This window comes from Anolis carolinensis, unplaced genomic scaffold (assembly GCF_035594765.1).
Source record: "Anolis carolinensis isolate JA03-04 unplaced genomic scaffold, rAnoCar3.1.pri scaffold_8, whole genome shotgun sequence".
Lineage (NCBI taxonomy): Eukaryota > Metazoa > Chordata > Lepidosauria > Squamata > Dactyloidae > Anolis > Anolis carolinensis.
Genome location: NW_026943819.1, coordinates 13400226 through 13423469, shown reverse-complemented (window position 1 = coordinate 13423469; position 23244 = coordinate 13400226). Strand labels below are relative to the sequence as shown.

Sequence of the window (23244 nt, the reverse complement as noted above, 5' to 3'; positions counted from 1 at the left end):
GTCTTAAGATTACATGAGCCAAATTTTGGCGATGTAAAGTCAGGACCCTGAACTGAACCAAAGATCAAAATTGTGCCAGAACACAAGTGCCAATGTTTCAGGACCTTGGACAGTGATCTAGCTCCTGGTCGCAGATTGAAGTAAAGTTAACCTTGTTTATATATTAACTAACTGAGGTATCCTTGCACATGGAATTTTATACTAGAGTAGCTTAGGTACCTGGCAATGCCTGAGTTATTTGAAAAAGTCATTTTTATGTTATGAATCGTTCCATTAAGAAAATGCATAAGGTTATGGGTGGACTACAACTCACATCATGCCTGGTTAACCCCCACAGACTCCATCTGTACTTAAAGTTGGGGATGTTTGGTATGTGTGCCAAGTTTGACCCAGGTCCATCGTTGGTGGGGGTCACAGTTTCTCTGTTTGTAGATGAAATACAACTCACAAAAATCAAGGTCAATCCCTCCCAAACCCCTCCAATATTCAAATTTGGGCATAGAAGGTAATGAGTGCCAAGTTTGGTCTACATCCATCTTAATTGAGTCCAAAGTGCTTTCTAGATGTAGGTGAACTACTACTCCCCCAAATCAAGGTGAATTCTCCCCAAAGATGCCCAGTATTTTTTGTTGGTCATGGGAGTTCTGTATGCGAAGTTAGGTCCAGGTCGATCGCTGGTGGTGTTCAGAGTGCTCTCTGAATGTAGGTAAACGACAACTCTCCAAAATCAAGGTCAAACCCCCATCCAACCCCCCCCCCCCAGTATTTTCTGTTGGTCATGGGGGTTCAGTGTGTCATGTTTGGACTAGGTCTATCATTGGTGGGATTCAAAATGCTGTTTGATTGTAGGTGAACTATAAATCCCAGCACCTACAATTCCCAAATGTCAAGGTCAGTTCCCCCAAATCCCACCACTATTCAAATTTTGGACATATTGAGAATGTGTGCCAAGTTTATTCTAGATCCATTGTCGTATGGGTTGAGGAGGTTCCCCCCAAATCTTTCAGATATTTTTCGTTGGTCACGGAGGTTCTGTGTGCAAATGTGGTCCAGGTCACAGTGCTCTATCTTGATACAGGGTTAACTACATCTTCCATCATGCTGAGTCAGTCCCGCAAACCTTTCCAGTATGTTCAGTTGCTGATCAATTCTGCTCTGTTTGCTGTGTGCCATAAAAAAGAGTAGGAAAAGGTTATGGGAGAGACAGTGGGTGGGATCATGCAAATTCCACACCAATGGGGAGAGTAAGAAACACTGAGATGTCTGTGGTGGAGGAAATACATAAAATCTAGGATTAAATTGTCCCCGTATGAAAATCTTCACATGGGTGGTGGGCAGTATTGCATTTGTGGAGAACATTGGCAGGGGTTGGCGGCTTTTGTACATGTTCACAGCACTCTCTATAACCTGCAATGTCATTGGAGGGATGGCTTTTGGTGGTTCCTGATTGGTGGGGATCATAGTGGTTTGTGAAAGTGGGAGCCTATCTGTGGAAGTGGGAGGCCCAGCTGCATCCATACATTCATACATACTTTCACTTTTATTATGGAGATAGAAGATATAGATATAAGCTTAAGTGTATCTTTACCTGCTCAAAAAATTGATGAAATCAGGAATTGATATCAAGATGACATCTAGTGGCCTGCACATATATTAAACCACTTGCTTTGAAATATTTCAGAATCTTCTCCCAAATGATTCCCATGGTACCTTCCTGGCAGACCTCAGGCTGCTAAGAGGCACAGCCCTTATGCTTGCTAGTTGTGTAAACAAAATGATTAATAAGATCAGAAGGAGGTCCAGTGTCAGCACCAAAAAGACTGTGTTCAACATCACTTTCCACTGCTTGAGTCTCATGTTCATTCTGAGCTCTGTGGCATTGGCAGCAGCACCATTCGGATTTGTACAACTATGTGTATTTTTGGATTAAAAAGAGATCTCAAAGCAATTTTCTGTTCCCAGAGAATTGTCAATATTTTCAAGAGAAATGCATTCTAAATGGTCTGCTTTATTCATTACATCCCTTGTATGGAACACTGTTTTAATAAACCTTTGATTATACTTGACATCTGAAAGTAGTTTTGAGTCTGGATACTTGAGTCAACCAAATTAAATATGGATTATAGGCTGTGTAATTAGGGCTGACCAACATCATCATATACAAGAACACCATGAACTCCTAGGTAACCAGGACTACTAGAATTTACAATGGCAGTTATTTAGTGTAGTTCATAAAAGGGTAGTAACACAATTGTGGATATTCTCCTTCTGTTGTAAGTCCTAAGGCATATTTAAAGCAGAGCAGATTTTATCCCCTTTTCCCAAAGGATTTTTCTCCAAATAAAACTGATGCTGCTGTCAGATAGCGTGAGCTTGAAAAGTGGGAATAAAGGAGTGATGTCTGTAGTTAGTCCGTAGTAAATAAGGAAGATAGAGAGAAATACACTACCGTCAGTTTTCCACATTTGCTTGGGTTAGGGCACTGGTTCCCAACCAGGGATCACTTGACCAGGGACCATCTTGACCAGGGACTGCTCTCCAACATTAGTACCTAAAGGGTTATTAATGAGTTTTTGGTTTGGTTATTTGAAGTGCTGATCCAGAAAATTGCATTGGATAGACCATATCAGGTCTAGTTTCTGATACAGAACATATGCCACCAAGTAGCCACCATCTGCTTGTCCACAGAAAACCATATTTAATAATCTAGAGCTGATGTGGTCTATCTAATTCAATTTTCTGAATCAGCACCCCAAAAAACTCTAGGCGCCCCTGCTTCCAGGCACCACATGAAACAACTCCGCTCAGGAGGAGGGAGGAGGAGGAGAAGCAGCAGTCAGGAGGCTTGTGAACCACTGGTGGTCCATAGACCACAGGGTGAGAACCAAAAAGCTATTGCTTTACCTGTGAAAACACTTAATTGGGAATCTCTCGGTCCAGCAACACAGTTCTCTGGTCAGTTTGCTGGAAGTTGACCACAGAATCGCATGGGAAGACCTTGAACCAAGTAGATACTGTAATACAGGGTTTACAAAGATGGCATGGTGTATTCCTAAACTGAGGAAAGATACCCCTTTTCTACATTTTCACAATCTACAACTTAAAGCAAAAAGGAGATATAATTTTCCTTATCAACAGAGACAAAAGAAGCATGATACCCAATAAGCTATAAAGGGTATTAAAAGCTATAGAAGGTGCTGAAAGTGTGACCAAAATATGCATATATGATATGTGGTATGAATGGAAGAGTGAAAGAGAGCTAGAAATTTGAAAAAACAGTCTGTTGACTAAGGCCTGCAAACCATTAACTACCTGCTCAGGAATTGTAATTAAAACCTGCTAATGAGACCTGAAATAGTTGACCTGCCCGGCAAACTGTGATAAGAACTGTGACTGATAAGAGAAATGTTTACATCTGTTAACATCTGTCAACATTTGCTAACTTGATGAACTTTTGGGGCAGAGCTGCTTGTGTTTGCTAACACCAATCAAGAGGAATCAACATCTGGTCCAGGAAACTGAGGATATTCCAGTATGGAAGACGTCTATCATTCATTTCGGACAACATCATCAGCAAAATATTGCTATATAAGTGACCTTATGACAGTCCAGAAGGTGTGACAGACAGCAACGCTGTTCACCCGCCATGCTCAGTGGAGATGGTGTACTTGGGAGTGGCAGATCTGCTATGGGAAAGCAGGATTCTGTTCACTTTTTGGGGCCTCTTTTTCTCATGGGAAGAGAAAAGAGTGCGATTTGAAGTCATGGTCTTTTTGAAGTTTTGGCGTTTTGGCATTTTGAAACTATGTCTTGGCAGGCAGCAGTGGAAGCTGGGTCTGGCCTAAGCAGGTGCTTCTCCAAGGAGGGAGAAAGAATATGGTAATATTTGTGTGCATGAAGATGGATGCATGTTGTGTGTGAATGATGAATCAAAATGTAAACCCCCCCTTGTTTGTTTCTTAGCCAATGTAACTGTAGGTTGTTTGTGAATCCAATGTAGTTGCATAGAATCTGTATGTTTGTATGTCTAAATGTTGTTCTTTGTTGTTCAGTAAAAGTTCTGCTATACCTCTCAGACTGAAATTGCAATAAAAAGAACCTATGCTTTAAAGTTATTGAAAAGTTATTCATAACAAAAGCTATTCTCATTTCTGTATCTTAATGCTTGTCCATGTTTCAGAGCACCAGGAAACCTGCTGAACAATTTGTGAATTCTGATGAAATCAGTATCTGCCAGTACAAACTGGAAGATATTCACTTCCTCAGCTGCTCCTAATTCTCTTACATACATACAGCTCAAACCCAACTACCCACTCTTCATATAATAATATATTTTGAGATGTATACTTTGAGAAATGTATTTAGAAATGTGGATATAGATGTTTATACATAATGCATGAACTTTCACTCTTTTTAAAATTATGCAAAATGAATTAAGAAACATTGTGGCATGCATTACGAGTGAACACATGCAAGGGGAAACTGACAATTTCAGGTGACAATAATATTTCCCCATAATCAGGAGAATAGAAAAAGAAATGATTTCTTTGGGAGCTAAAACTCAATTGCTATTGATTCGATTACACTTTGGTCAATAGTATCCTCAGATTTAATTTCCTACTGGGAATCCTCTATGCATTGGATCAGATCTTTATGAGAAGCATTGGCTAATTCAACCAAACAGGTCTGGCATCCAAAGGACAATTCATTAAGCAAAGGAGGCTCCATATAAACAATAAAACATATGGGCCATCACTGGATTTAAATCCAGATTTTAACAATTTTTAAAACAAAGCACTTAAAACTCTGGATATTAGTGAATCCTATCCATAAAGCTGTGTCCCTATCTACCCTGCCATACAATGCAGTTTAACTGCACTGAACCACATTATATGAGCCTACACTTACTATAAAGTCTTCGATATAACCTCCCCAGGGTGTTGACATATCCTTTCCTGACCACTTTAAATAAACTGAAATGTGCTCTTAACTTAAACAAACCAGCATGATGATGGGCATATTCAATCCCTTTGGTATGATTATTTTATAAGCTGGGAGGCCTCAGTCTTGTTTGTGTGATAACCAGAGGTGTCAAAGTAATGCTTACCCTCCAGCTTTCATCAAATTTTTAGAGCCACTATTATTTTTAACCCATTGCCACAGGCAAATATTTCAGCAGACACTATTGCAAATGGTACTGGGAGAGGTCAGACGATTTCCCCTAGCAGGCAGACTATGGATGGGAGAAATAATATATGAGATAATATCACGGCAAAGTTGCATCTATTTTGAGATGTGGATGAATTTCTTTTCTTTTTCATTTGATACTATGAGCATTTTAAGGGCATGATGGCATGGACCTGGTTATTATTTGGATGAATGTCCAAAAACACTAGGGATCTCCTGATAAGTCTAGGAAAGAATCCTACCTGAAATCCCAGAGAGTTATTGCTGCTGGTCAGAGTTGATAAATCCTAGATCAATGGGCCAATGGTGATTTAATATTAATATTATTGAAAAATCATAGATAATGATCACTCATGAAGAATAAGGATAAGCATATCTAGTAGTTTTGGTTTTTCCTGCATTCAGATTTTGCTCAGAAATTAACTGAAGTGAAATCCTCACCAGTATGAGGAAGCTGATAGACCTTTTGAGTTCAAGCTACCTTAGATACATTCTATAACATTTAGAGCTAGTTTACATCCCAACCCCCGAGCTAGATGGCCCAATGATCTAACTTGAAAAAATACTGCTGCATAGATATTAGGGGTGTGCAATCCGGAAAAAGCCCATGCCTTCTTGGTGTCTGGTTTTCTGATGTCTCCGCCCCACCCCCACCTCCCCGACCCCCTTCCATTTTTAGGGAACTTCCCAAATTCAGGAGGAGTTTCTGTTTTCATGCTTGAAAGATTCACTCCATTGATGCAAATGGGGAAACTTTAGAGGCTACTTTCTCTGTCATTTTTAGGCTTATCAGCATGAAACTCACCTCATTTATAGGCCACATCTTCTACTGCAATCCACTAAGTTTTTGGAAATTTAAAAAGTTTTTACTATAATAAAAAAAAAACAAGAGAGGAGAGAAACACACACAGAGACATACCTCAACTACCATCATGCCCGGGGAGGGAGCACAAGGCTCCTTCAATGCTTGTGCCACACAAAAGTGCTGCTGGGAAAGCAAGTACTCATTTGCCTCAAGTGGGTGGAGGGGGTTCTTCGGGAAGGGATGGAGGACCCATAGCTTTCTTGATTTGCAAAGCTGCCCTGCCCACACGCCACTGGCTCCATCTCAGGTAGTGTGCCGCTTGGCCCTATTGGTCCCCATTATTAGCCCCCGTTAGCTGAAAAGATTTAGGCTACTCTGATCTGTTCCAGATAAGGCTTCAGCTGCCCCACACCAGACTTGCTTTCATGCATTCGGCAACCAAATCCTTCGAATCCTTCAAATTTGGTACACAAAAATGAAATCGTGCACACCCCTATTAGATAAGGCATTGCGGAATGAAATTACACTGTAAACCAGTGGTTCTCAACCTATGGGTACCCAGGTGTTTTGACCTACAACCCCCAGAAATCCCAGCCAGTTTACCAGCTGTTGGGATTTCTGGAAGTTGAAGGTCAAAACATCTGGAGACCCACAAGTTGAGAACCACTGCTGTAAACTGAATGAAATCTGACTTCACTCAGTTCTATGAAATCATGAGAGCTGTAGTTACGGGGTATTGAGCCTTCTCCATTCCAATACCTTACCAAACTTAGGCTATGATTCCATATTGGCAGTTAAGATGGTGTCAAACTCCATAAATATTATGTCAAGCTGGATTAATTGAACTAACAAGTGTCCACTAAATGAAATAATAACAATGTATTAAATATCATTAAACATTGTATTATACACAATAAACAAATATAAATTTCAGATAAATGGTTACAAAAGCCAATCAAACTGTTACATTTAAACAACAGGTTGAGCCATTTAGGTTTGTACTCGCAGTAGAATAAAGCCTGAATGCAGAGTATTTTTGATTTGAAACAGAACACTTTGTAAGTACAGACATAACATCTTTTCATTATTTTATTTTTATCCATTCTGTGTTTAATGTATCAAGAGAACAACTTGTAAGCCACGGTATGTTCCCAATAGGTTCCCCGGTATCGATGAAAGACTGTATGGTTTATTGAGTACATGCTTGAATTGTTTGAACTAAATAACAAAAGTAAGTAGTATGTATTAATAGTTGTTAATTTTACTAAGCCAGAAAACACTTTGTACAATTGTATTAATGTTACCCAATACTTGCAGACCCTACCACCACACGAAGACTATAAGTAGTCGAATCCGTTTGTGGATCAGAGGTCTACTCTTTTTTGAAGAAGAAACAAGAAAATAACCAAGAGAGTTGATTACCATTCATCGTACTGTGAATGCAACAGTTTGATTGGCTTTTGTAACCATTTATCTGAAATTTACATTCATTTATTGTATATAATACAATGTTTAATGATATTTAATACATTGTTATTATTCCATTTAGTGGACACTTATTAGTTCAAGTCCTTGGGAACCCATTTTCTCTTATAGTACTTTCCAAGCTGGATTAATTGTCCAGTGAATTGTCCTGGTTGCATCAGTTCTTGGGTATTTTTTGTTGCTATCATCTTCTCACCAACTAAAGTGAGGAAACTCTTCTAGGATGACTTTTTTTCTTTCTTACAGGAGTGCTATGAAACACTAAATCACACATACACTCACTTTCTTCCCCTCGCTCTTTTGATCATATTTGCCCAGAGGGATTCAACTGAACCTTTTAAAAAACCTTGCTCTTACTTCAGAGTGTGAACCTTTCAAACTGTTCCAGGTTAATAGCTGCCAATTGTGACATATACAACCACAATCACATTCAGCATTCCATTCCAATAAGCCTGTAGGAAAGTAATTTTGTAAGCTACAACATGGGGACATTAAAATATACAAAAGATATTATCACTTGGAAAATGAATCTCTCTCGCACACATACACACACCCCACTGTCAAAAGGGGGATTTTTCTCACACAAATAAGAAAATGACAGCAGTTTCTACCTTAACCTCTTCAGTTATGGTTGCTAAGTAACAATGGCACACTTGCCTGTATTCACAGCAGAGCTTGGTCTAAGGCCTGACAGTTTGATTAATTCTCCTGAGTATCCAACCTGTGCAGTGAATATTTAAAGTAGTTCCGCATTTAGACCGAAAGCCGTTTGCTATTGTCTATGATTTATACAATGTGTTTTTATAATTACGCCTGTCAGGAAGAGCTCAAAAACTCAAACCATTTTGGAAGGTAAACCAAGCTGATGCCCCTACTTGTATTCACATCCCACCCTCTGGTTCTTGTTTCTAAACAAGCCAACCTCTATCTTCTCCATGAAGTGCATGTAGGCTTGCATAGCTAATTTTAGAATATATCAGGGGATTCAAGCCTCCAAGAGCTGAAATCTCTCTGTTTGTGGGGGATTTTTGCTGTTGCAAGACTTTGCTGAAGAATATCTCGATATAGTCCAAAAATAACCGTCTTGACAAGGAGGTGTTTTATTTAAGTGCCTTGCTAAGAGAGAATGCCTACATTACCCACAGCTGTGATAAATAGGCTATACATTACAGAAAATAGTTTTTATGGTACCGTGTGGACTACTTTTGAAGATAGTTTGGAAACGGCTATCAGTTCAGAATGTAGTGGTTACCTTACTAATTGGGTCTGGCATTACAATCATACTGTAAAGTATTATAGTATATCATACAGAATATGAAAGTATTCCCAGGACCATCTTTCCAACCTCCTGCCCTAAATAAATCCAGAGCTAAAGTACCTGAAAGAGGTGTCCATCGTACTACTGTTTAGTAGTATGCTATGAAGGAGAGTCCTCTAATTGCTAAGGCACAGTCATCCCTCCTCATTTGTGGGCTTTGACTTTTTCGGATTTGATTACCGTATATACTCGAAGATAAGCCGAGTTTTTCAGCCCTTATTTGTGTGCTGAAAAAACCTCCCCTGGCTCATAATCGGGTCAAGATCAAGCCGGCAGCGGAGCCTGAAGGCTGTTGCTTGCAATATATGCTATATTTATCTCTCATCTTACCCTCTCTTATCAGTGTTTTCTTTTCCAAAGCCTCCCTTGCTCTTAACCAAGGGAAAATTTTGAAAAGGGAATGAAGCCCTTGCAAGTCAGGAAGAATACACACACACACACACACACACACACACACACACATTAATCTTATAGAAGCATTTTCCCTAAAATATTTGTTAATCTCTATTACAGATATATAGGCATTTCCCCCTGCAAGCCTTTGCAATCCCTCTATGTACCTTTATATTTGTATCTATCTATCTATCTATCTATCTATCTATCTATATACATTAATTTTATATTTGAATTTCCCCCTCATATGTTTGCAAGTCTTTGCAAATCCTATACAGATATAATTATCTATATATATAGAGATGTCTAGATAGATATATATGAATATAGATATGTAGGGCTTGCAAATATTGCAGGGGAAATTCACACACACACATACACACACACACATATTGAGATTTCTAGATAGATATAAACATAAATATATAGGGCTTGCAAATATTGCTGGAGGGAAATGAACATATATAGAGAAGATTTGCAAACATTTCGGGGGAAATGCATATGTGATATTAGTATATATAATTATAGATCTATATCTAGCTCTGCATTGTTTATGTAGGCATTGAATGTTTGCCTGTTACTATGTTGGAAGCTGGCCTGAGTCCCCATGGGGAGATAGGGCAGGGTACAAATGAAGTTTTTTATTATTATTATTATTATTATTATTATTATTATTATTATTATTATTTTATTAATACCATATTGTTTTTGTTGCCCCTACTTTTCCACTTACAGAGCTACTTTACTGTTTTTCTTTGAAATACGGTAAATATTGAAAAACCTTTAACCTACTGATGCCTCAATATAATTTTATTGGGATCTATTTTCATTTTGAAATTTTCCAGTAGCTGCTACATTTTCCATCCTCAGCTTATATTCAAGTCAGGTGCCTCGGCTTATATTAGAGTTGGCTTATACTCGAGTATATATGGTATTCACAGATTTGATTGAAAACATAACCCCCCCCCCAACATTTCTTGATGTCTTGGTTTTTAAGACTGTTCCTGGAGTTATTTGGGGCACTGATTCAGAAAACTGCATTAATGTACCGCATCAGCTCTAGTTTCTTAGATATGGTTATCATGGTTTTCTGTAAACAAGCAGGTGGTAACTGGTAGATGGCATATGTTTGTATCTCAAAATCTAGAGCTGACAGGGGAAAATTAGTGACAATTTTGGAATCAGCAGATCAAATATACCCAGAAACAGGTCTAACATTTGAGGCACCAAAATGTGTATATTCTGTCTAGGAATCTCCAAATTGATTTCTTCTAGTTTTGCTGGAGGAACTAGAGATTTCTAAAGAGAATGCCTAGGTCTCTCATTCATCAAATTGTGCTGGAAGACCTAGAAATTCCTAAAGAGGTGTTATCTCAGGTAAAAAAAAGACACTCTGCATGAGGTTTTTAGCTTTCATGAGGATCCTGTGCCTCTAGCCCCAGTGAATGTGGGGAACTTACTCTAGCTCAGTGGTTCTCAACTTGTGGGTCCCCAGATGTTTTTGCCTTCAACTCCCAGAAATCCTAACAGCTGATAAACTGGCTGTGATTTCTAGGAGTTGTAGGCTAAACCACCTAGGGACCCACAGGTTGAGAACCACTGCTCGGTGCCAGGTAGGAGCATTGTTAAGTATGAACCTCAAAGATTCAAAACTATGCCAAAGTTATGCAAAGTCCTCAAAGTTTGTGTTGTCGAAGGCTTTCATGGCCGGGATCACAGGGTTCTTGTATGTTTTCCGGGCTGTATGGCTATGTTCTAGAGATATTCTCTCCTGACGTTTCGCCCACAGATGACGCTATTCAATGCTAATTAAAGTGATTAACTACAACATTCACACTGGCCTCCAACTGAAAAGAGTCCTCTCACCCTGGACTTTCCACAGACAGATAGATAGATAGATCTTCCTTGCTTAGTTTCTCCATACCTCAAAATCTCTGAGGATGCCTGCCATAGATGTGGGCAAAACATCAGGAGAGAATGCTTCTAGAACATGGCCATACAACCCGGAAAACATACAACAATCTTCAAAGTTTGCAGCCAATTCACCAAATTCTGTAGATTTGTTCTTAAGTTAAATTTGTATGTAAGTTGGAACAGGTACAATTTAAAGTGTAACTCCAGCCAAAAATATATACATTTTTGGCTCTGGACAGCATAGGGAAGGGTTACATCCCTATGGTGTTTGATTTGCTGTCTGTGCCCCATTCAGAAAATTTCACTTTACTTTTCGTCTGTCTGAGAATTGGACTTTATGATATTTGGCTTGTTGTGGAAACAAGAATTGATGATAAAGCTTCAGTGAAGACACCTTTACCCCATGGTAATAACTCTTTCAGGAGTGGATTTCCTTTCCTTCGAGGGGTAGATTTCTGTCACTTCTATTGTCTTAGCCCCATTCTTAACTGTTTGTTAGTCGAATGTTTGTAACTTGGGGACTGCCTGTACTCATCTACATGTACTCTTTAATCAAAGGAGAAATAACAATATTCTAAGCTGACTCCAGGGGTGGCTAAATTGCCATTGAAGTCAAATGACTGGCGGTGTCAATATGGGTACAATCACTCCTCCTTCCCCCTCTGATTGTCTTGCGCACCCCATTGGGTGCCGTGCCAAAAGATCTCAGCTGGCATTTGGAAACAATAGGCATTGACAAAATTAGGATCTGCCAACTGCAAAAGGCCACCCTACTGGGATCTGCACGCATCATCCGAAAATACATCACACAGTCCTAGACACTTGGGAAGTGTTCAACTTGTGATTTTGTGATATGAAATCCTGCATATCTATCTTTTTTGCTGTGTCATAAAATGATAATAATAATTACAACTAGTACTACTTCTGCACTATACTGCAGAATAATGAGCACTTAGAATGATATACTGTTAATATGAGAATCTATTTTCGCCCCAATTACTTTGGAGATTGCAGGTAAACTCAAAGTGAACAGGAAAAATCTGGGATGTAGTTGGCAGTGCCATGTTCCTGCCAATCAAATAGCCTTGGCATTTCACTCAATCTGCCCTAGTACACAAAGCCACTGAATGCAGTCTCTATCAATTTTAACATTTTCCAGAACACGGAAGAACTGGTGGCCATTTTCAGTGTGTGATTGTCTCCTCTATTTCTATTTAGATAGTATTAAGTCATCCTGCCTTCAATAATTTCAACCAGCCTAGCAGTGGGATTCTTCAATACACATGAACCTTCCTATCAATCATTTTACCTGTTATTTACTTTGAGTTATTTGTCTTCTTCTCCTCTCTTTATATGTGATTTTCCCCTGCTTCCATCAGCTGCAAAACTGCCTTTTGCTGCTCTCTTCCCAGCTCCAGTTCATTGCTTAGTGATTCACTTCTGCAATGCAGGGACCATTTCCAGATGAAAGCTTTGTCCCTACTCAAGTTGATTGACTCTTCCATCTCAAATAGCAGGCAATGAAACTGGAAACATTGCTGAATAAAATCTCAGAGTTTGCCCATCCACGCTGTCTCACTTTAACAAAGGCGCTACAAATTATTTTGACACAATATACAGGCGTATGCCACGGCGCCTTCATCTTGCCAGATAACACTCCAGAACAAGCAAAAAGGACAAAAATAACAAGGGATTCCAAGCATAGTGAAAGGAGAGAGAAATAGGCAGAAGAGCCAAGTCTATCTCTGCTTTGTTTGTGTTTTCCTGAAATAATATGCCCAGCTAAGAGAGAGAACAAATGGCTAGTGGCTAAGAAGCACATTCAAAATCACAGAGTTCCTTGCCAGGGTTTGAGATAATACATTAGTGCCAAATGCTTGGGGGGGGGGGGGGGAAATCTCACAATGGATGTTGGGCTGGAGCGCTGTTACTATTATCCATATCTTTACATTTCATTGTGAAAACTGGAGCTTCGATGGGAGTGGGAAATAAGAACAGCCAATCATTCATATCTTTAAATGTGTTTCTGAGCTGCCAAAAAGCCATCAAAATGTTTTTAAATTGTTGGATTGGAAAAGGAAAATGCTTAAGTGATCCACATTCCCTTCTACTCAGCTGTAAAGCATCAGTTCAGTTACAGCAATGGATACAGATAGAAAAATAGCCTGGCGGATTTGATGGGACACAATGCATTAAATGAAGAGCACTAACCATTTTTTTTTCATCATAATGTCTGATGACTTGTTGTAAGCAGTGTTAGAGGTAATGTGGATTTTAACGCAGTGGAAAACACCAGTTCCAGAAGTGGATGGTAAAGTTGTGAACTTTCATAATCCTTCTCAGGCATGGAAATCCAGTAAATTATCTTGAGTGAGGAACACTCTCTCAGCCTCAGAGGAAGACAAATCCCCCCCTTCACACACAAACAATTCTGTGATAGATTTGATTTTGGGTTGCCATAGAATCGTAGAGTTGGAAGAGACCTCGTGGGCCATCCAGTCCAACCCCCTGCCAAGAAGCAGGAAAGTACCCCCGACAGATGGCCATCCAGCCTCTGTTGAAAAGCCTCCAAAGAAGGAGACTCCACCACACTCCAGAGAGTTCCACTGCTGAACAGCTCTGACAGTGAGGAAGTTCTTCCTAATGTTCAGGTGGAATCTCCTTTCCTGTAGTTTAAAGCCGTTATTCTGCATCCTAGTCTCCAGGGCAGCAGAAAACAAGCTTGCTGCCTCCTCTCTATGACTTCTACTAATATATTTATACATACATTGAAAAGAATTTGAAGGCACATAACAGCAGCAACAACAACAGCAAAAACAACAACATGAAATGTTGACATCTGACATCACTTGAACTGACATGATTAAGTGCTATGGAATCCTGAGTATTGTAGTTTGATGAGTCACTAGCAGAATTAGATAGAGAAGGCTAAAGATCTTGTAAAACTATGCTGTCCATAGCTTTGGGTCATGACAGTTGAAGTGGTGTCAAATTGCCTTCATTTTACCGTGTCTTTGCACCGTAGTGCTATGAGTCTTTTCCTGATCTTCATCATTGCAGTCCATTCACAGTATTATGGATCATATCAAAACTATGACTCCAGCATCATAAAGTCACCTTTTGTAGCCTCCAAAGCAGAATCTCGCCCTGTTTTTTAAAATAAAGTCTAATTCACCATACATTTTGGAGCCCCCCGGGGGTGCAATGGGTTAAACCCTTGTGCCCACAGGACTGATGACCAGAAGGTCTGCAGATCAAATCCGGGGAGCGGGGTGAGCTCCAGTCTGTCAGCTCTAGCTCCCCATGTGGGGACACGAGAGAAGCCTCCCACAGGATGGTAAAACAACAAACACCTGGGCAATGTCCTTGCAGATGGCCAATTCTCAGTGACGTGCAGTTTCTCAAGGCACTCTTGATATGAAAAAAATATATTTGTGAAGACTATTCCAATAGGAGGAGAGTATAGCAGAATATATTAACATTGACAATTATTACTATTTAAAATGATGCAAAGAGCAATGCACACCCATTTTGAAAATGTAGGTTCTGTCATTTAGTTATTTTCGACCCACACATGAAAGGCACTGGCCAACCACAAAGATGTTTCATAAAAAACAAAAACAAATCAATGAATCTCAATTTTCTGTATTCTGTATTTGCCGTGAAGTCAATAGCTGAAGTGTGAAGGAGTGTGAAACTGCTTAGTAAAGCTAGTGGAGATGAAAACTGCAGTGCTGTTCAAATTTCAAGCTGATAGCAAAACAGGGGACGAAGGCAGTGCTATGGAACAGTTCCCCCAAGCCTCAAGAGGAAAAGGGATGATAAGAGGTAAGATGTTTGCTTTTTCAGCAGCACAGTTGCTTATTAACATTTATTTTCTACAGATGTCTTTGGCACAACATAGTTTATTCTTTTTAAGAAGGAAAAGAAAGAGTTATCTAGATGTACAAAACCATTAGTGGGCAATTAGTTCTACTGTGGCAATAACAAGTAAAAAACAGTTAACATTTTACAGTTTGTCCTGTCTAAATATTTTTTTTCAAGTGCTTTTCTCCCATGTAAGGCCATTATTGTGAAGAAGGCATCCTTTGTGGTGAACATCATCAAACATTTTTTCTGTGAAAGAACATAAAGCTGAACCCCATGGGTCTCTGGAAAAAGAAAATAAATAGCCGTGCAGGCAGATTAATTTCTTGATTACCACTCTTCCATTGTTTTGAAAATAGCTTGTTGAGAAAGCAAGGAAGTAAACATTCTTCATCTTTGCTTTTGGATAGTTGAAAATATGAAACAACATGCTTAAAAGATGCCTAGGATTTTGTTTAAGGCACGGTTTCATGCACGTTAACCTGGACCATACTAACTCTTAGGTTTCATGGGGAAACTGAGCTATTTAGTCCTGTTTATTTGAAACATGCAACACTATTGTACCACAGCATCCCTATGAGAAACTGGCAATGTAGTTCATCCTCCAATCTCCCTTTACATAAAGGAAAAGGTAAAGGTTTCCCCTGACATTAGGTCTAGTCATGTCCAACTCTGGTGGTTGGTGTTCATCTCCATTTCTAAGCCCAAGAGCTGTAGACACCTCCAAGGTCATGTAGCCGACATGACTGCATGGAGTGCTGTTACCTTCCCGCTGGAGCAGTACCTATTGATCTACTCACATGTTTTCAAACTGCTAGGTTGGCAGAATCTGGGTCTAACAAGTGGGAGCTCACTCCGCTCCCCGGATTTGAACTGCTGACCTTTCGGTCAGCAAGTTCAACAGCTCAGCGGTTTAATCCGCTGCATCATCGGGGACTTTACATAGAAATTAAGAATTCTGTCACTGCCTTTTCCCTAAAGAAATCACTTGGCTAACAGAATATACTAGATGAGGGGTTTTTGTGTGCGGGGGGGGGGGGGGACTGACCCTCTCAGGTGGGAGTTGTAGTTCACTCTACATCCAGAGAGCACTCTGAAGCCCACCAATGACAGATCTGGACCAAACATGGCTCACAGAACCCTAATGACCAACAGGACATACTAGAGAGGTTTGGGGGGGGGTGACCTATGCTGCATCCAGAAAACACTATGAAGCCCACCAATGACGGCTCTGGGTCAAACTTGACACACAGACCCAACATAACCAACCTTGAATACAGGCATGGTTTGGGAGTGATTAACCTTGGAATCTCGGATTTGTAGTTCACCTGCATCCAGAGAGCACTGAATCCAGCTGACAACAGATCTGAACCAAACTTGGCACACAGAGCCAACATGGTCAACTCTGAATACTGATGAGGTTTGGGGGTGATTGACTTTGGAATCCAGGAGCTGTAGCTCATAGAATCATAGAATCATAGAATAGTAGAGTTGGAAGAGACCTCATGGGCCATCCAGTCCAACCCCCTGCTAAGAAGCAGGAAATCGCATTCAAAGCACCCCCGACAGATGGCCATCCAGCCTCTGCTTAAAAGCCTCCAAAGAAGGAGCCTCCACCACGGCCCGGGGGAGAGAGTTCCACTGCTGAACAGCTCTCACAGTGAGGAAGTTCTTCCTGATGTTCAGGTGGAATCTCCTTTCCTGTAGTTTAAAGCCATTGTTCCACGTCCTAGTCTGCAGGGCAGCAGAAAACAAGCTTGCTCCCTCCTCCCTATGACTTCCCTTCACGTATTTGTACATGGCTATCATGTCTCCTCTCAGCCTTCTCTTCTGCAGGCTAAACATGCCCAGCTCTTTAAGCCGCTCCTCATAGGGCTTGTTCTCCAGACCCTTAATCATTTTAGTCACCGTCCTCTGGGCGCTTTCCAGCTTGTCAACATCTCCCTTCAACTGCGGTGCCCAAAATTGGACACAGTATTCCAGGTGTGGTCTGACCAAGGCAGAATAGAGGGGGAGCAGGACTTCCCTGGTTCTAGACGCTATTCCCCTATTGATGCAGGCCAGAATCCCGTTGTCTTTTTTAGCTGCTGCATCACATTGTTGGCTCATGTTTAACTTGTTGTCCACGACAACATCCAAGCTCATCTTTATTCAGAAAACACTAAACCCAGCTGATGATGTTTCTGGACCAAACTTGGCACACAGACCCAACATGGCCAACGTTGAATACTAGCATGGTTTGCGGGTGATTGACCTTGGAATCTGGGACTTATAGTTCAGCTGCATCCAGAGAGCACTGTGAACTCAGCTGATGACAAATCTGGACCAAACTTGGCACACAGACCCAACATGGCCAACTTTAAATACTGGTGGGGTTTTGTGGGGACTGAACTACGATTTTTGAGAATTGTAGTTCACCCACATCCTTATGCATTTTCTAATGGGAGCATTCATAAAAAACAAAACAAAAGACTGACTTCTTTATAATAGATAGTGTTACAAATTACCAAACTGACATTACCTAACATCCAAAAACAAACAATGCCTTTTACAAATAACCTGGGCATCGCAGGGTACCCAAGCTTGTATGAAAAAACAACAGCCAGGCCAGGCCACATTGTGTACATGTAAACAAAAACATTTTGAACTTTTGAGTAGGATCAAAGTGTGTGTTTCTCACATCTTTCGCTTCTTGCATTTGTTTCATTTTTGTTCAGGAGGTCTGTTTCACTCATCCAGGAAGATTGTTTGCAGTCACAGCATGGCACAGCCCAGCATGCTGTCTGGAAGGATGGCTTCTTGGTAAACAGTGTTCATACATTGACTTTCTGACATGAAGCCCTTCTCCCTTTTTCTGAGGTTTGACCTCCAGCAGGAGGTCATTGATCAGAGCTCTAAAAGCCATTAGCAGTCAGAATCCCACTCTGATTGTGATGAGTCATAAATTAGATGTTTCTGGAGCTGCACCCAATGTTTGTTAATAACCTAATAAATATGCTAGAGAGACATCTCATGGTTATGAGCTTGATGTACTTCCCAATGTAATCAGCAGGGGGGAAGCAGAATTAAGTACAAAAAGCTAGGAATTGGACCATTTTTACAAAACTGAAAGGCAGTTAAATGAGAAAGATGATACATGTAGACCTCCAAAGACAGTGAGACCTGTATCCATGACATGACTAGGGCTGGGTGAAAATTCAGTTACAATTGGTTTTGTGGCATGGAAGCCAACTAGTGTGATAAAGTCCACAATGCAAAAAAAAAAAAAACCCACCCCGTCGCTGCCCCCAGTTCCTTCAAGGTCAGGCCAGTCACTTCAAGGATCCCACCCATCCATCCATCTTGCCCTTGGTCGGCCTCTCTTCCTTTTTCCTTCCATTTTCCCCAGCATCATTCTCTTCTCCAAGCTTTCCTGTCTTCTCATGATGTGGCCAAAATACTTCAGCTTTGCCTCTAATATCCTTTCCTCCAGTGAGCAGTTGGGCATGATTTCCTGGAGGATGGACTGGTTGGATCTTCTTGTGGTCCAAGGCACTCTCAGGATTTTCCTCCAATGCCACAGTTCAAAAGCATCTATCTTCCTTCGCTCAGCCTCCTTTATGGCCCAGCTCTCGCATCCATAGGTTACTATGTGGAATACCATTGCTTTGACTATGCGGACCTTCGTTGCCAGTGTGATGTTTCTGCTCTTCACTATTTTGTCAAGGTTGGCCATTGCTCTCCTCCCAAGAAGGGAGGCTTCCTGGCTGAAGTCTGCATCTGCAGTGATCTTCGTGCCTAGAAATATAAAGTCTGTCACTGCCTCCGCGTTTTCTCCTTCTATTTGCCAGTTATCAATAGGTGTAGTTGCCATGATCTTGGTTTTCTTGATGTTTAACTGCAACCAAGCTTTTGCACTTTCTTCTTTCACTTTGGTGATAAGGCTCCTCAGCTCTTCCTCACTTTCAGCCATCAGTTGAACCATATCAACAGGTCTTGGAAAGATCTTTGATCAAGACAGAGGGTGCATCTACACTGTAGAACAATTTCAACTTGACACCACATTAACTGTCATAGATCAATGCTATGGAATCCTGCTGCAGATGTTTTAATTTTACAAGGTCTTTAACCTTCTCTGTCAAAGAGTGCTGGGCATTACCAAACAGCATCTCTTATCATTCCATAGCATTGACCTATGGCAGTTAAGGTGGTATCAAACTATATATAATTCTATAGTGTAGGTGCATCCTACACTATATTTGTGTTATTTACGGATAACACATAATTGTTGTCACACCTATAGGAAGTCAGAAGAAAGAAAGTGGCATCAGTATGCGAACATCTTTCTCCCAGTCTGCTTTTCAATTTCTGCCTTTTAATTAAGCTTCATAAGAGAAATATCCGAGTCATCTCTAGGCTGATTAATCAAGCACATTAATGAGAAGCTGAAACCAAGCTGTAAAATAGTTTCTAATGCCCAAAGGCAGGACAAGTATTATATTGTAACACTTCTGCAAAGAATTGACAAGGATCGGGGAAATATGGTATTCTTTAGAGAAGACAGTGATAAAACGTATGTATGATTAACACAGTGACAAGCTTATACTATGAACAAGAATAATTGAGAAAATGCTTACAATTCTGCTCAGTGATGTCGATGTCAGAATGAAGTTTTCCCTCCCCACAGCCAGAGCCGGCCCTAGGTATTTTTCAAGTGTAGGCGAACAGAATTTTGGCGCCCCCCCCCCCCCCCCCCAAACCAATCACTGAAAAATAAAAGCGTTGGATAAGCGAAAATGTTGGATAATAAAGAAAAATAAAGGAAAAGCCTATTAAACATCAAATTACATTATGATTTTACAAATTAAGAACCAAAACATCATGTTTTACAACAAATCAATAGAAAAAAGCAGTTCAATACATGGTAATGTTATGTAGGAATTACTATATTTGCAAATTTAGCACTAAACATTGAACAGGGATATAGGGCAGTGTGGACTTAGATAACCCAGATAGCCCTCAGTATTAAAAAAACCCTCTAAAATCAGGACAATAAATAAAGAACAACACTCTGAAAACAGAAGTAATCCAGACAGTAAACAATCAGGGACAGCTAACTCCTCCCAAAAAAGATTCTCCCAGGCAAGAAGAAGCCAGGCCTTGAAGCCACAGGGCCATTAAATGCTAATCAAGGTAATTAATTACAACATTCACACCTACTTCAAAGAAAAGTTCTTTCTACCACCCTGGACCTTCTACAGATATATAAACCCCACATACCTAGCTTCCAAGTTCCCACAGACCTCACAATCTCTGAAGGCCCCAAAGGTGGGCTCCCATGGCGCGAAGGTGGGTCTGCGCCGGCCGGAAAGCCCAGCACGGGCACCAGGAGGCCCAGCATGGCCGCCGGAAGGCCCAAAAGAGAAGGAGGTGGAGAGTGGTGCCCTCCTCTCAGGACGATGGCGCCCCTGGGACGATGGCGCCACAGGCAAGTGCCTATTTCGCCTTATGGTTGGACCGCCTCTGCCCACAGCTCAAAAGTTCTCAGTAAGGTATTGCCCATACTGCACCTTTGGATGCCCTGTTCCTTGCAATCTAATAGAGAGACTCTGCACCAAGAATTGCATTTCTGCAAATGTTCTTGCTAGTGAGAAGAGGATGGATGGCTAATGTGATGTGTAATTGGGGCCGGGCTGTGGCGCAGCTGGCTAGTAACCAGCTGCTATAAATCACTACTGACCGAGAGGTCATGAGTTCGAAGCCTGGGTCGGGTTAAGCCTCCGACCATTAATAGCCCCGGCTTGCTGTTGACCTATGCAGCCCCGAAAGACAGTTGCACCTGTCAATTAGGAAAATTTAGGGATGCTTTATGCGGGAGGCTAATTTACAGCACCATAAAACTGCCAGCAAAACACGAGGAAAGGAATGAGGAAGTACAGCCACTACTGGACGGTGAAGCAACAGCTCCCCCTGTGGTCGGAATCGTGAAGCTGGAAAAATGTTAAAAATGCCTCTGAGTCTGTCTAATGTATGTTGTTTGTCTGTTGGCATTGAATGTTTGCCATATATGTGTTCATTGTAATCCGCCCTGAGTCCCCTTCGGGGTGAGAAGGGTGGAATATAAATACTGTAAATAATAAATAAATAAATAATGGTTAGCTGGTTTTTATGCTACTATGCTTAGTTCAAAAATGTCCAGATGCAAAGCATCCCCTTTTGAATATGAATATAGGTAAAGGTAAAGGTTTCCCCTGACGTTAAGTCCAGTCATGTCCAACTCTAGGGGTTGGTGCTCATCTCCATTTCTAAGCCGAAGAGCCGGCATTGTCCGTAGACACCTCCAAGGTCATGTGGCCGGCATGACTGCATGGAGCGCCATTACCTTCCCACCGGAGCGGTACCTATTGATCTGCTAGGTTGGCAGAAGCTGGAGCTAACAGCAAGCGCTCACTCCGCTCCCCGGATTTGAACCTGGGATTTTGCGGTCTGCAAGTTCAGCAGCTCAGTGAATTTGCCTAATACTGGTTCATGAATATGGTGTTCATGTTTCTATTTTCTTGTGCAGTTTCTTTGAGAATCATGTTAGAAGTTATAGATGAGCAGGCCTGTAGCGAGGGGGCGGTTTTAGGGGTTCAACCCGCCCCCCCCCCCCCCCGGAAATTTTTCAGGTTATAAAAAAAACCTGGTTTACTCATGAATTTTAACTGGTTAACCAAATCCCCATGCTAAGTCTATGAGACACAAAACATTAAGAGTCCCTCCAGGCACTATCTCAAGCAGATATTGACAGGTTTGTAGCGGGGAGGGGTGTGTGCTAGGGGTTCAACCCCCCCCCCTCCCGAAATTTTTTTCTGGCTACGGCCCTGTAGATGAGTGCAATGTTTATTGTACAGCCGCCCCTACATCTTGCTTTGTTCATTAAAAACTGTCTGTAGGAATCAATTTGGAGGGAAGCATGTCCCCTTCCTAATTCCCCAAATTAACCCCATCTCACCTTAAAGTGTCAATCAGCTAAAATAGGAAAACAGATAAGTCCAGGTTTTGTTTCTTTAATGTTCATAGAACATATTACTCTACGAGCAGAAACAATTTACATTGAATTGTAATGTGTAGTTCCCCTTCAGCCACTGTTTTTATGCCTGTGTATGTGCCAATCTTTGGGCATTAATTGGTTTTTGTGCCAAGTTCACATCACATGATTGGAGTGAGATTCATACTTTATTGAACAAGGGAGGTAAACCATTGGTAAAAGTTCCTATAACACAATGCTATGTTCATCCCACTGCAGATCTGCCTTCTCCTGTGATGACTCATGGGCCATGTAGTCCCGTTCCTAGTACTATTGTGGCAGATGAAGAGGAAAACTTGGGTTTCCCACCGTTTCTGCCAGATTTGGAGCCCTTGCACCTGCAAGATGTTTGCCCACAAGAAGTCAGCCAAACAAGCCTTGAGCAGAAATCTCCCCCATTTTCTCGCCGGGATTATTATAATCAAGATAGGGGCGCTCGAGAGGCGACTCGCCGGAGCGCCAGGATAGCTGCCAGACAATTAGCTGATTAAGTCTACTTCCCTTGGGAAGATCCTATATAGGTGTTTGCCCGCAAAGGAATCCTTGCGGAGTCAATTCGTCGGCTTGAGGAGTGAAATCGTGTGTAGAGTTCGTACTCCAGTTCCCAGATCCCGGATCAAGTTTCCAGCCCAGCCTTGTACCATGGACTTCTATGGACTCAGTTTTTGATTCATGTTTGCCTTGTTTCAAGTTTGATCTTGCCAAGTTTCAAGTCTTGCCTTGCCTTGCGTTTTAAACCACGGACCTTGCTTCTCTGATTCAAGCCTTGTTTTCCAGTTTCCTTCGGATTTACCTTAAGCCTCAAAGACTATGGACAGTTCCCCACACTATAGCTTGCCAAATAGTGTGTGTTTCGGTGAAGTGGATTATAACTTTGGACCTTAATATCACATATTGGACATTGTTTTCCTGGACTATATTTGACCTTTCCTGAAAGGTCTACTTCTGAACTATATTCTACACTTATTTTTATTGACTTTATATATTTCCCTAATAAAGATATTAGATAGATTCTGGTCTCTGCGCATGGTTATTGGTGTTCTGCAGCCTGGGTCCTGACATCTCCTATGATTAACCCATCTCCTGCTATTGATGAGAAAAGCTAGTTAATAGCTATCGAACTGTGTCAAAATGTTGCTACTATTAAATTATTTTACTCTATTTTTATTATTATTAATAATACATTAATTATTTTGCTCTGATCTTATTATTATTATTACATTTATT

At 40.9% G+C, this 23244-nt stretch overlaps 2 long non-coding RNA genes across 2 annotated transcripts; one reads left to right on the top strand and one right to left on the bottom strand.

The window, feature by feature from the left end:
* Positions 1-934: 934 nt before the first annotated feature.
* Positions 935-8057, bottom strand: LOC134293531 (uncharacterized). Its single transcript, XR_010000475.1, has 6 exons — positions 7760-8057; positions 5993-6056; positions 2905-3014; positions 2450-2551; positions 1589-1757; positions 935-1162 (listed from the first exon to the last, which is right to left on the bottom strand). It is a non-coding gene; the product is annotated as an uncharacterized LOC134293531 (long non-coding RNA).
* Positions 8058-14805: 6748 nt separating this feature from the next.
* LOC134293533 (uncharacterized) lies at positions 14806-23028 on the top strand. Its single transcript, XR_010000476.1, has 2 exons — positions 14806-14930; positions 22237-23028. It is a non-coding gene; the product is annotated as an uncharacterized LOC134293533 (long non-coding RNA).
* Positions 23029-23244: the final 216 nt, after the last annotated feature.